A 15,992-nucleotide genomic window follows, 5' to 3' on the forward strand; every position below is an offset into this window, starting at 1 on the left:
TAATCGAATTCCAACGCATTTCTTTTGGAACTCATGTGGATCACCTCACACTTTTCGTTATTTAGCGTCAACTGCCACCTGCCACACCATATAGCAATCTTTTCTAAATCGCTTTGCAACTGATACTGCTCTTCGGATGACCTTACTAGACAGTAAATTACAGCATCATCTGCGAACAACCTAAGAGAACTGTTCAGATTGTCACCCAGGTCATTTATATAGATCAGGAACAGCAGAGGTCCCAGGACGCTTCCCTGGGGAACACCTGATATCACTTCAGTTTTACTCGATGATTTACCGTCTATTACTAAGAACTGCGACCTTCCTGACAGGAAATCACGAATCCATTCGCACAACTGAGACGATACCCCATAGGCTCGTAGCTTGATTAGAAGTCGCTTCTGAGGAACGGTGTCAGAAGCTTTCCGGAAATCTAGAAATACGGAATCAGCTTGAGATCCCCTGTCGATAGCGGCCATTACTTCGTGCGAATAAAGAGCTAGCTGCGTTGCACAAGAACGATGTTTTCTGAAACCATGCGATTACGTATCAATAGATCGTTCCCTTCGAGGTGATACATAATGTTTGAATACAGTATATGCTCCAAAACCCTGCTGCAAACCGACGTCAATGATATAGGTCTGTAGTTCGATGAATTACTACTACTACCCTTCTTAAACACTGGTGCGACCTGCGCAATTTTCCAATCTGCAGGTACAGATCTATCGGTGAGCGAGCGGTTGTATATGAGTGCTAAGTAGGGAGCTATCGTGTCAGCGTAACCTGAAAGGAACCTAATCGGTGTACAATCTGGACCTGAAGACCTGCCCGTATCAAGCGATTTGAGTTGCTTCGCAGCCCCTAAGATATCTACTTCTAAGAAACTCATGCTAGCAGCTGTTCGTGTTTCAAATTCTGGAATATTCCATTCATCTTCGCTGGTGAAGGAATTTCGGAAAACTGCGTTCAATAACTCCGCTTTAGCGGCACAGTCGTCGGTAACAGTACCATCGGCACTGCGCAGCGGAGGTATTGACTGCGTCTTGCCGCTTGTCTACTTTACATACGACCAGAATTTCTTCGGATTTTCTACCAAATTTCGAGACAATGTTTCTTTGTGGAACCTATTAAAGGCACCTCGCATTTGGTGCTTAAGTACTCGCATCTATTCAACCTTACTTAATCTATGAAAACTGATGTGTATTGTGATACACTTCCAAAGAATTACATAACTTTGGGCCATGAAACACACTTTTTCCTTGGAATATAATCTTTTTACACATTTCTCTATGTACGTTCTCTCTGTATTATTTTAATTTAATTATTATATACTTTTTTCCTTGTTGTGTGTAAAAAAAGTATTTTGTATTAATTTCATATTTCTCGGCTAGCTATCGAGGTTATATATCAGGTTACGATTTACTTCCAATGATGCCCGTGGACTCTGCGCTATGACATAATTTCCAATGAAATGTTGTCTTTCAATTCTATAATTACTTCATAACTCATTGCCCCCGCTCCCTCTCTCTTTTTAGTTTTATTTATATACATTATTATCTACTCATTTCATCTGCCCGCAAACTTGCATGTAGTTTCCAAATCATTTGCGCTGTTAAGATATAAAGTTTATTCCTTTATCACTTCTTTTGCATATTTTTCATTTACTGTATTTCTCTATTTATATTACTTGTTCTTTTAATTATGTCTGTTTGAGTGCTACCTATCGGGACTTCACGTTCCTACTAGCATGAGCAGAAACTGCCTGTTAATCTGCCTAGGAATGAATCTGCTTAGGAATGAATCTGCCTAAGAATGAATATTGGATTTCAGCTGAAGTGGTGTGAACACACAAAGGTACTTGCACACAGAATGTCATCAGCATGTTATGCCCTTACAATCCTATCATCAGTGTGTAACATGCAGTGTCCTTTAGTTGCATACTATTCACATGTATACTCAATTCTTAGCTATGGCATTCTTTTTTATGGAACAAATACACAAAATATGAACACAATTTTCAAACTCCAGAAAAGAGCCATAAGAATTGTGGCGGTTATTGTGTATCATCAAAATGGGCAAATGCAATGAATATGGATGTTACAATGCTCTATGGTATCCTGCGCTTTGAATTCACTCTGTTTTTTTTAGCAGTTACATTGATTTGGTTTTGTAAATGATACTGACAATATTATACACCTGTATAATGCATTATTCATACTACAACTTCTCCCGTATAATTATTTTGTTCAAATTGCACAAGAATTCCACCTGACGTAATGTAATAAAATTGACTCTAAGTTGTGTTCATATCACTAAAATTACAGATCGCACATCAGAGCATTTATAATATTTGTCGTCGATGGATTTGATTATTCTAAGCCAATTCATCATGAAAAGGAACCACAGAATACCACCCGCACACAACACAGACATATGCTACCAGAAATATTTTTCTCCGTGATTCGTCCGTAGTTTAACTTTGGCCTCGTACATCAGCAATGAAATCTTGTTCAACAATAAATACCATCAGCACTGTTCTTAGAAAATGCAGTCTGAATCGATTAATTTTTTTTTTTATATAAGTAGAGTTCAGTACCACCAGTGCACATTTATTTCTTACACATCGGAATATTGTTTGCAGTTTCAAGTAATTTAAATTTGCCGCTGTGATAAAAGATGGCGGCCAACAAAATATAGAGGATTTCTTTTTTAATTAAGATTTTCCTTTGCTCAATTAACAATTAATCATTTAAATTGATGCCGCCAATAAAACAATTGTTAAATTGTTTTCCAAATTAGTTTAACACAAACCCATGCTGATTTCAACTAGAAGTACAGACGAAGTTGCTATATAATCGTAACCAACAATGGCTGCACTTCTTACAGCTATGATAAAACAATTATTACAAATTTATAATAAAAAGAGGAAGTGAATTTTCAATAATTAATCATAAATAGTTTTAACGTATTTGGCTCTATTTGTTTTCACCAGCAAATGAACATAAAAGTACAATAATTTTACATTAAATGTTTTTCATTCAACAGACCTCAAATCGATTCGCGTCTTGCATCAGCGACGTACATCAGAAGAAGACGACAAAAGGGTACAAAACAAAAGAAAAGAATGACATAGATTAACGAAGAATGTGAGAAGAATATTGTCTCTCTTTTACATAATTATCATCTTTTTAAGAAATAATTACTACTACTACTGCTAAGTGATCAGGCCTAGTGGACCGCACGCATCTACAAGTTTCCTCCTCCACAGTATTCTGTCCATTGCTGCTATCCGCCATTCGTCCACATCTATTGACATTTGTTTTAAATCTTCATGGAGTCCATCCCTCCAACGCTTCTTGGGTCTCCCTGGCGGTCTCTTTCCTATAGGTGTGAAATCCAGGAGCTTCTGAGACCATCTGTGATCCTCCATCCAGGCCACATGGCCGGCCCACTGCATTCGTTTGTCTTTGACAGTTCCTGCTATGTTGGGCTGCTGGTATAGTTCCTCAAGCTCTTGGTTGTATCTGATCCTCCATTCCCCTGTATCTGCATCCAGAACCGGACTGAAGATCTTCCGAAGCACTTTTCTCTCAAAAACAAGGAGCTTATGGAAGTCCTGTTTCCGGATACTCCATGTCTCACAGCCATATAGAACAACAGGCTGGATCAGGGTTTTGTACAATCGAATCTTAAACTGTCTGGAGAGAGATTTGGACCGAAGCAATTGTGCTAGGCTGTGGTAAGATCGGTTTTCTGCTTGTATTCTGGCATTGATCTCTGCTTCACATGACGAGTTCTCAGTGAAAAGTGCCCCTAGGTATTTGAATTCATGCACTCTCTTGTAGGAATGGTCCCCAACCTGAAGTGATTGTAGATGATCAGCAGTCTGACAATGACCACGCGTCATAACGAGGTACTCTGTCTTAGCTTCGTTAATGTTTAGCCCAAATTTGCTGGCAGCCTCCTTTAGTGCTTTGGTCATTTGCTCCAACTCCTCTTCCGACCTAGAGAGTAAACAGATGTCGTCTGCATAGGCTAAGTATGCCAGTCTCTTTTCTTCGATTACAATCCCTTCGTTCTCTTGGAAGGTCTCGCCTACGATCTTCTCGAGGGCAAAGTTGAACAGGATAGGGGACAACCCATCTCATTGCCTAAGTCCTGTCACAATTTCAAATTCCTCAGTTACGCAATTTTCCATCTTCACCTTTGCATGTGTTTCGTTCAGACAGATCTTTATCAGATTGATGAGTTTCTCTGCTATGCCAAACTCCCTTAAACAGTTGAGCAGGCTGTTGCGATGTATGCAATCATAGGGCTTCTTAAAATCAACGAATAAAATATGCAAATCTTTACCATATTCACCCAGTTTCTCAGTGAGCTGCCGGAGACTGAAGATGTTATCTACTGTTGACCATCCTGGCCGGAAACCTCCCTGGTACTCCCCAATCACCGATTCTGCCACTGGCTGCTATTTTAGCTGCTCCCTGTAAATACATTTACTTGTCTGTTGTACACATCAAAAATAACATTGGTAATTACTGCACAAAAAGTTCTGCCCATTACCATCGAACAAGAGCTAGACTCAACTTACATTTGCCAAGAAAAAATAAACATAAAACTCAAAACAGCATTTTCTACCAAGGAATAAAACTGTACAATAAATTACCAAAACAAGTAAAAGAAATTTCAAAAGTACACTTATTTACAAAGGCAGCACGAAAGTAGCTGTCATGCAATACACTTTATACATGAAGGATTACTTAGATAAAACAGAGCAGGGGTTTGGTAAAAAATGTTATACGAGTAAATAATTATAATGATTACAAAACATCCAACATTCCACATAACACCTCCACACTATGTTTTTTTTTCCTTTTCTAGAAAAACTTACCCCCAAACTATGCATTGCAGAATACTAACATCTCTTCCTCTTTCTAAGCTCAACGTCTCACTCATTGTAGAGCGATGCTGACTCAGTTTTTCAGGATAGCAAATGGGAAGTTGTGGTACAGACAATGGCCCAGAGATCGCCAGTGTGTGTGTGTGTGTGTGTGTGTGTGTGTGTGTGTGTGTGTGTGTGTGTGTGTGTTTCTGTATGTAGTCAGTGAAATGTTATGCAACAGTATAGCGTGTGCAGTGACTGATAGTGAGATATGCGTGAACTGTGTGACATTACATTAATTAGTAAGTTATTTGTAAAAAAAATATTGTAAACCAGGAGTAAATATAATGATTGTCTCTAACTAGAAATGTGTAAATGTATATGTGTACGAATTAGCTCATTTTAAATTGATCTTAACTTGTAAATACTTTGACATGTCCTGTACCCTTGTAAATAGAGATCTACGGATGAATAAAGCTACTACTGCTACTACAACTCTGAATTGGCGACGTAGTACATCTTACTGACAAGTTACTGGTGTTAACAGCACTGACGTGTTTTTATAAGAAAAGTTTGTTCCTCACGTACTTACTCTGGAGTTATTGCATTTTGTGTCGCTTTGACTGTTTATTTCTTTATTTTTCCGTTACATAATGTTTTATTGTAATGGTACTTGCTACTATCGCAATGTGGTAAACCTTATATATCAGCTGTTGCTATAATGACGACAACGTGTTTTTATCTAGTCTTACGACAGACACTGTACTCGAATCGATAATTGGTGTGAACGGGTCCAGTTTATATTTGTTGTTACTTTCATTAACCTTTCATAGTTCTTCCCCTTTTAGTGCAATTTTCTGTTCCCATTTCAGATCTGAAGACGGCTGAATGTTCAACCGAGACTAGATTAATGTAAATTGATAGTGGAGTTCCTATCAAAAATTGTCATTAATTTCCATCAGCCTATATATATATATATATATATATATATATATATATATATATATATATATATATGTGTGTGTGTGTGTGTGTGTGTGTGTGTGTGTGTGTGTGTGTGTGTGTGTGTGTGTGTGGGTGGTCTCATTATACTTAGCTACAAACTGGTTTGTCAACCTAAGAGGCAGAGACATTATTTGCCATTATGGCACTGCTATTGCTAATCATACGTCCTACTGAAATTTGTGTTTTAAATAATTCATTAGTTTTTGAAAAATATAAATTAATGTAGTCAGCGGAAAGCCAGGTCTGCATGTTTAAATTTACCGTAGTGATGCGCCAAGGGCCAAATAAAATAATAATTCGACATGAAGCTCAAACTGCAAAGTTATTCATTACGCAGCATGTGTTTTGCATACAGTACGAAACACCAGCGCACGGCATTATAGACGATGGCCAACTCCACAGTGAGACTAGAACGTATCGATGTTAATGGCCACAAGCTACACTATCGTGTAACTACAGTTATCTTCGGACAGTAGCAACAATGATTTTGAAACAGTTTCGATGAAACTGTGGAAATATAGCAACAACTGCTCAGCGCCAGTAACTATCTTGAAAAGTGTTCAAGTGCTTTGCTCCGTGTACTAATATAATTTTACTTCTATTACTGGCATTATAGATGTTAAAAACTGAATGCAGTTTACGTTCGTACAAGTACAGGTCACACCAATGAGCCCACAATAACAAAATTTTATACCTATATTCTCCTGTATTGAATATTAATGGCGTGCTTTTCAACAATTCTCCGTCTATTGTTTAATCAGTTTTTATGAGTCGCTGTGGCGATCTCTTTCATCAAACACAATGCGAAACATATGGTTGCGAGACCTCGGATGTTAAGCACAGAATTTCAAATAAAACACCTTTCAGCCGTCTAAATTTCAAAACTATTCTTTTATTGGGCTACTAATTTCGGCGATGTATTACGCCATCTTCAAGCCCCCCTTATCGACGTGTAGGAAGAATCCACCTTTGTCCTTGTGAAAACAATGGCTTGCATTCAAAGACTGGTATTCGTAGATTTCTACTCGAGACAGCTATCAACTGGGAATCTTCCTGCACGTCGGTCAGGGGGCTTGGAGATTGAGTAACGTATAGCCGAAACTGCTATCCCAATAAAATAAGAACTAGGAAATTTAGACTCGCAATACAAACAGTTATACGGATCAGATAGTAGAGTTGTCGACCGTTGGTCTGGGAGTGGTTTCCACGGCATTCTCAGCAAAATTGTAAGGAGTGTGGTATCAGACTGTCATTTATGAAAAAAATAAACAGGTGGAAGCCGCATTTTAGATAATACATAAAACAGAAAGCCCGTACTATCACCTCAAAATATTATTCGTAAATAATTTAGCTCTGACCACTAACTGCAGATATCGTAATAAAACTCGTTAGCCTATTCGTTTGGTATTTCGGCACTCGGAGGCCTGCGTCGGTCTTTGAAGCGCCAGGTTGTCCACGTGAAGAATCACTTCGACTCTGGAACACGTTTCCCTTGCTGCTAGTGTCAGACATGGCGACATAAGTTGCATATGTTTGGCAACTCTATGTGCGTTGACTTACTGAGTGCCTAACAATTAACCTGCTACATTCAATAGATATCTTTATTTCATAAAATCGAGTTAGTAGGTTTATACGTCTCACGGTAACTCCACAAAGGAATTATAACTAATTTTTCTTTTTACGTTGTGAATTATTTGTCTTATCCTTGGCTGTGTCAACGGAAGAGTAAGCTGCAGTAATTCGGTAGATAAGTCGTAAAGTGTTCGTGTTTTAAAGTCTAGGTAGCCTCAACATTCGCTTTCAGTCTCACAGGACCCTGGCCGTTTACAACCTCTTTTTAAAAAAAAGCTTTAAGCAACCACATAAAAAATCAGTAAGACAATTTAATGAAAACTTCTCCATCAAAAGTCTGCTCGCTGCCTTGAAAAAGTAGCCTGTAGATATGCAGAAAAATTTATGATATTTCAAATCTGCACACATATTAATGCCTCCATTTCCCTTCTTCCGCTGACAAAATTTATTGTTTTTTGTGAATTCACAGTTATATTACTGGATTTAAGGGCAGCATAATTTCTTAATAAGGTTTCGTTATGCGTCTACTCCTACTGCCACACTTCCCGCCCATGTGGCACTCTTGTAATGACACTTTTCTATGATAGGGGACTGCATGGGCACAGACTGTTCATAGTTAAAATTGTGTAATATCTTACTAATTTTCGTGATGATTTAGCCAAGCTTGGTTAAGGTTACCTTGTTTTATTGAAATTACTTTCATCTTAAAGTTCTTCTGTAATCGTCCTTTTTCGTACAGTGCCTACTGTGTTATGTATTTTGGTTAGTTCATTGAACATAAAAGACGCACATATCATCATCAACAATACAACCTCTAACATTACCAAAAACCGATGTACGATGCTCAGCTTATCATTGAACCCCATACCTGCTGAAACAATTAATTAATTTTTTATGAGGTACACGTAAACGCAACATGCATAATCCAGTACCGATTGGATATGTTGCACTAAATTAACATGCGGTATCCTTAAGCACGGAATTTTGTTCTGGATTACGGTGATTAACGTCCCCGTCTGGCCATCCTCTTCAGGTTTATCGTCATTTGATTAAATGTCCCCAGGCTAATCCTGGGTGTTATGGCAGATTGGCTCTAACCGCACTATGACGAATGTTTCGTGCTCTGTTCCGGCCTGAAAGAAACACAGACAGACATCCCGCATTTCTGTCACTGAAAAATGAGTAGCGCTGAGCTCCATTGATTTTTGGAGTTATCGTTAATATTAATCTTCCCCTGTCCCTCCTCCCCCTTACCGTCTGGGGTGAGGCTAGCTTGGATTTGAATACGACGGAAGAAGATGACATGTCGAATGATAGCCCCGTACGTTGCTGACGTATAAAACTTGGTATCTGTGCTATTATTTAAAAATAAGAAATAAAAAGTCTTATGTTTTTGGAAACGATGGAACCAAGAAATTCGTTTGGTTTACTGTTAATAAGTTTCTTGTCTACTCATCCATCTGAGGTATAATGACTTTTCTGGAGACTAGAAATCTACTCTGTAGGAATGAGCATGGGTTTCGAAAAAGACGGTCGTGTGAAACCCAGCTTGCGCTATTCGTCCACGAGACTCAGAGGGCCATAGACACTTGTTCACAGGTAGATGCCGTGTTTCTTGACTTCCGCAAGGCGTTCGATACAGTTCCCCACAGTCGTTTAATGAACAAAGTAAGAGCATATGGACCATCAGACCAATTCTGTGATTGGGTTGAAGAGTTCCTAGATAACAGAACGCAGCATGTCATTCTCAATGGAGGGAAGTCTACCGAAGTAAGAGTGATTTCAGGTGTGCCGCAGGGGAGTGTCATAGGACCGTTGCTATTCACAATATACATAAATGATCTTGTGTGATGACATCGGAAGTTCACTGATGCTTTTTGCAGATGATGCTGTGGTGTATCGAGAGGTTGTAACAACGGAAAATTGTACTGAAATGCAGGAGGATCTTCAGCGAATTGACGCATTGTGCACGGAATGTCAATTCAATCTCAATGTAGACAAGTGTAATGTGCTGCGAATACATAGAAAGATAGATCCCTTATCATTTAGCTACAAAATAGCAGGTCAGCAACTGGAAGCAGTTAATTCCATAAATTATCTGGGAGTACGCATTAGGAGTGACTTAAAATGGAATGACCATATAAAGATGATCGTCGGTAAAGCAGATGCCAGACTGAGATTCATTAGAAGAATCCTAAGGAAATGTAATCCGAAAACAAAGGAAGTAAGTTACAGTACGCTTGTTCGCCCACTGCTTGAATACTGCTCAGCAGTTTCGAGAACATACCTTCACCGAAGAGTCAAGCAGTATATTGCTCCCTCCTACGTATATCTCGCGAAGAGACCACGAGGATAAAATCAGAGAGATTAGAGCCCACACAGAGGCATACCGACAATCCTTCTTTCCACGAACAATACGAGAATGGAATAGAAGGGAGAACCGATAGAGGTACTCAAGGTAACCTCCGCCACACACTGTCAGGTGGCTTGCGGAGTATGGATGTAGATGTAGAAGGTTGCGGAGCAAGACTTTCGATGAGCACACTAATCTCGTTATAAAGTATGCCATTCTGCAGTGTTACTCAAATTACATACACGTTTTGTTTGTAACGACACGAATATAGCGTGAAGTGTAGCGAAACGCAAGAAAACGTGGAAATAGGAGAGCATGACCTACCGATATTTCTGTTTGCTCACTAACGTTATGTAAGCTCTTCTGACTTTTTAAGTAAACTTGACCTTTTAAGAAACCTCGTTCTCTGAAATATTATTTCAAATTATTATAGGAGGGTCCCTCAGAAAATAATGCACCACATTTGTTTCTCAGCCAGTGAGAAAGGTACGAATCCAGAACTTTAGGTACGCGTTATTTGACGTTTCAGGAGTGCCCACTTTAATCTTCCCTTACCTGTGATACACAGCGTAGCTACAGCAGTGTTTCGAAATGGAGCCTGTAGGTGATTTACGGTACAAGCAGCGTGTCGTCATTGAATTTCTCACCACCTGGAGAAAGAAACTGTTGGTAACATTTACACACGTTAGTGTGCAGGTCGTGGAGCATCTGCTGGCAACTGAAATACTGTTAGACACAGGGCTTGAAGGGTAAGGCCATTAAGAGAAGTTGGTTCGGCTGAGGTCCCTAATTTGCAGCTATCGGGGAGCCCATCTACGGCTGTCAAACATGACGTGATGTAACTTGCGGATGTGTTCATTCGTGATGCCGTGATGCCGTATGCACTTTCAGCGAGTTCGGCACCGTAACAACCCAGGTGACTGTTTGATACAGCATCATAACGCTCGGCCAGGCGCAAGTCTGAGGTCCTCAGAATACATCACTACAGGGTTTAACAGATACAGGAGTAGCTCCGTCAGATTTACACTTACTTGGCCCATTTAACGATGGTGTTCTTGGAAGATATGTTAAGGATGCAGGAGGAGCTGACTCGAACAGTGAAGAAACGGCTTCGTGTTAGAACAAGGAGTCATACCGACAGGGCATACACGCCAATATGTCTCGCTCTAGGAAGGCCGTAGAACGGGAAGGAAAATGGAAATGAGAGTATGGCATCGGTTGCCGGGAGACCCCATTCGGTGAAGTTTGGCCGCCAAGTGCAAGTTTTACACTCCTGGAAATGGAAAAAAGAACACATTGACACCGGTGTGTCAGACCCACCATACTTGCTCCGGACACTGCGAGAGGGCTGTACAAGCAATGATCACACGCACGCCACAGCGGACACACCAGCAACCGCGACGTTGGCCGTCGAATGGCGCTAGCTGCGCAGCATTTGTGCACCACCGCCGTCAGTGTCAGCCAGTTTGCCGTGGCATACGGAGCTCCATCGCAGTCTTTAACACTGGTAGCATGCCGCGACAGCGTGGACGTGAACCGTATGTGCAGTTGACGGACTTTGAGCGAGGGCGTATAGTGGGCATGCGGGAGGCCGGGTGGACGTACCGCCGAATTGCTCAACACGTGGGGCGTGAGGTCTCCACAGTACATCGATGTTGTCGCCAGTGGTCGGCGGAAGGTGCACGTGCCCGTCGACCTGGGACCGGACCGCAGCGACGCACGGATGCACGCCAAGACCGTAGGATCCTACGCAGTGCCGTAGGGGACCGCACCGCCACTTCCCAGCAATTTAGGGACACTGTTGCTCCTGGGGTATCGGCGAGGACCATTCGCAACCGTCTCCATGAAGCTGGGCTACGGTCCCGCACACCGTTAGGCCGTCTTCCGCTCACGCCCCAACATCGTGCAGCCCGCCTCCAGTGGTGTCGCGACAGGCGTGAATGGAGGGACGAATGGAGACGTGTCGTCTTCAGCGATGAGAGTCGCTTCTGCCTTGGTGCCAATGATGGTCGTATGCGTGTTTGGCGCCGTGCAGGTGAGCGCCACAATCAGGACTGCATACGACCGAGGCACACAGGGCCAACACCCGGCATCATGGTGTGGGGAGCGATCTCCTACACTGGCCGTACACCACTGGTGATCGTCGAGGGGACACTGAATAGTGCACGGTACATCCAAAACGTCATCGAACCCATCGTTCTACCATTCCTAGACCGGCAAGGGAACTTGCTGTTCCAACAGGACAATGCACGTCCGCATGTATCCCGTGCCACCCAACGTGCTCTAGAAGGTGTAAGTCAACTACCCTGACCAGCAAGATCTCCGGATCTGTCCCCCATTGAGCATGTTTGGGACTGGATGAAGCGTCGTCTCACGCGGTCTGCACGTCCAGCACGAACGCTGGTCCAACTGAGGCGCCAGGTGGAAATGGCATGGCAAGCCGTTCCACAGGACTACATCCAGCATCTCTACAATCGTCTCCATGGGAGAATAGCAGCCTGCATTGCTGCGAAAGGTGGATATACACTGTACTAGCGCCGACATTGTGCATGCTCTGTTGCCTCTGTCTATGTGCCTGTGGTTCTGTCAGTGTGATCATGTGATGTATCTGACCCCAGGAATGTGTCAATAAAGTTTCCCCTTCCTGGGACAATGAATTCACGGTGTTCTTATTTCAATTTCCAGGAGTGTATTTCAGTCGACGCCACATTGGGCGACTTGCGCGCCGGTGGTGAAGGTGAAATGATGACGCGGACAACGCAAAACCCAGTCCACAAAAGGACATGGAAAAATTGCAGAAGAAACATGTTCAGTTAAAAACTGTTGAAGAAAAATTATGGTGCATTACACGTATGTTTTAGTATTTGGCTGCGATGTTGCCTTACGATTCCCATAAAATTTCTGATAAAATAACTTTTTTTTGGATCAGTTAGTTGCGGCTGTGGAGGTTTACAATAGATTGTCAACTTTTGTGGTTGTTGATACTTTTGTATGGAAATCATAAATGAAACATGAATTCACCTTTGCCGCTCTTATTTCAGAAGTTACGGCACTCGTTCCTTTATTTCGTGGCAAGCAAGACGCGCAGTTAATGAAACTGATAATCAGCATGAAACGTACGAAAACTGGCTACTTTGAAGGGTTGCGCTGCATTGTATTAACAATTGCAGCTAAATGTTATAAATATTAGAGTTTACGCTTTGGAATGTACCTTGAGTAACGTGAAATCTTCGTGGTTGTTAGACTGTAAAGTTCGTATTTTTGTTCTGTGATGTTCTTTAAGTTAATTTTCGGTAGAAGCAGCTCAGTTGCAATACATCTACTTCGACTGTATTTATAATAATCGAAAATGTAAAGATAAACGAATTAAGCTTTTTTTGGTTGAAAAAATTATCTAGAGACTGGAAATAATTTTACTTTGATAAAACACAATCGCATCTAAAAGTTCTACATCTGTAGCTCTGAAGATTTCTGAATAGGCTGGTATCCTGCCAACCTATTGCAATTGCAGACCTAGGAGGTAAGAATTTTTTTTTTTTTTTTTTTTTTTTTTTTTTTTTTGTCCGTGTGGCAAGGATCGAGTTGTTGTGCAAACACTATTAGGCGTTCAAAAATGGCTCTGAGCACTATGGGACTTAACATCTGTGGTCATCAGTCCCCTAGAACTTAGAACTACTTAAACCTAACTAACCTAAGGAAACCACACACATCCACGCCCGAGGCAGGATTCGAACCTGCGACCGTAGCGGTCGCGCGGTTCCGGACTGAAGTGCCTAGAACCGCACGGCCACCGCGGCCGGCTATTAGGCGTAAAGACCACCTTGTTCCACGTGCACTACGGAACTGAAAGGTCTGTTTTTGTCTTAGTATTTTTATATTTATTGTTTCGACATAGATACTCGACGTACAGTATTTTATTAGATATTAATAATGTATCTATAAATGAAATTGTATTCACAGCTAGCTTTCAATTATGTTAATACTAGCCAGTGCCCGGCGTCGTCCGGGTATCTACGTATCTAATCAATTCCTCTATTGCTTCACCACTTCCTTCCCCCTCTCTCTGGCCATCTCATCCTCCCCTCTCTATCTGTCCCTCCTCTCTCAACTCTCTCCATCTCCTTCCCTTTCTCTGCTCTTTTCCTCCTCTTCCTCTTTTCTCTCTCTTCCTCTCCTCCTGCCCATTCCTTCTCCCTATCTTCCTTCCCCTTTCTTTGTCCATCTCCTCACTTCTACTGTCTATCCATTTGCCCCTCCCCCTCTCCTTTCCCACCTCTCTTCCCCCTTGTCTGCTTGTATCTCTACCTTCGTCTTCGCTGTTTATTTCCTCCTCCCTTCTTTCGTCGCCACGCTATCACCCCAGTCCGAATACGACGCTGGTGTTTCTTATTCCCACGGTATTGTTTAGCGGATCATAATTGACATGTATTCCAATTTCTAGGCACGTTACGCGGCATACGTGGATACTGTCTGTGAAATGTGCTGGGAACAGATTACTAGAAAAAAAGTTTTAAATTGAAACGTCATGCATGATTCAGCAGCTTTTCACGAATGTGATTTTACGACGTCATATATCCTGAAATATATGTCGTGTAATAATATTGTAGCGACGTTACCTAATGAGATAGTTTTAGCGTGAATTTTCAACATTGTATTTGACCTGTGCCCGTTATCGGGCACTAGTTTCTTGGTAATAACTTTTTACAATATGAAGTAGCGAAGTATGTTTGGTCGACATATGCACAAGAGTTGCCGAAACGGCGTGCTGAGCGGGACTGCGAATAACACTCACCGCAAACTGGCGTCGAAACCAGCGCACTGGCACTAACCTAATATGTGTCAGTACGTGACTTTTAGAAGCGCAATCGCGAAACATATGCGCACTGTCAAGTATAAATAGGAAGCAGTCTAGTAATACCGCTGTCTTTAGTGTCACAGCTCTCTTGGACGACGGTGCAGTGCTACACTGGCGTCTCACATGACGATTCCGACGGAAGACAACCATTCCAGTCTGTGGCAGGGCCACGGTTCGACCCCTTAATTCACATGGGAGTCGGAGAGAGCCAACAGCACGATCGACTCGTTCCCGGAGGCGAGAGGGTCGCATCCCGGCTGTTGTAGAAGGCATCAACCCTCCAGCATCCACTTCCTCGGTCTCGGCAACGGGTCTGCGTTGGCGCGAGTGTCACCCGAGACCGGAGCGCGGGCGACGTCGAAGACTTTGCTGCTGGGGTAGCGTGTCTCGCCGTTGCTGATGCGACTGGGCCGCGGGCAACGTGGCTGAGTCCTCAGCGAAGCAGAGCGACCAAACCGCCGAGTGGAAAGAATTCGGCGTGAGCGGGACGACGGACACCTGCATCGCCTGAGGCAAAGGAAAATAAAATGTTTACAGATTTCCGCAGCGCCTCTCTGCAGCCATGAACTGTCCGGTGCCTACTGCCCAGCCTGTATTCTAGCATCCCTTGGTGCTTCACAACATGTACTCCCAACCGATCACTTCTTCTAGTCAAGTTGTGCCACAAACTCTTCTTCTCCCAATTTTGTTCAATACTTCCTCATTAGTTATGTGATCTAATCTTCAGCACTCTTCTGTAGCACCACATTTCGAAAGCTTCTATTCTCTTCTTTTCCAAACTATTTATCGTCCATGCTTCACTTCCATACTTGGCTACACTCCATACAAATACTTTCAGAAACGACTCCTTGACATTTAAATCTATAATCGATGTTAACAAATTCCTCTTTTTCAGAAACGCTTTCCTTGCCATTGCCAGTCTACATTTTATATCCTCTCCACTTCCACCATCATCAGTTATTTTGCTCCCCAAATAGCAAAACTCCTTTACTACTTTAAGTGTCTCATTTCCTAAACTAATTCCCTCAGCATCACCCGACTTAATTCGACTACATTCCATTATCCTCGATTTCCTTTTGTTGATGTTCATCTTATATTCTCCTTTCAAGACACTATCCGTCCATTCAACTGCTCTTCCAAGTTCTTTGCTGTCTCTGACAGAACTACAATGTCATCGGCGAACCTTAAAGTTTTTATATCTTCTCCATGAATTTTAATCCCTACTCCTAATTTTTCTTGTGTTTCCTTTACTGCTTGCTCAATATACAGATTGAATAACATTGGAGAGAGGCTACAACCTTGTCTCACTCCCTTCCATACCACTG

This window comes from Schistocerca serialis, chromosome 9, assembly GCF_023864345.2.
Source record: "Schistocerca serialis cubense isolate TAMUIC-IGC-003099 chromosome 9, iqSchSeri2.2, whole genome shotgun sequence".
In the NCBI taxonomy this organism is placed as follows: domain Eukaryota; kingdom Metazoa; phylum Arthropoda; class Insecta; order Orthoptera; family Acrididae; genus Schistocerca; species Schistocerca serialis.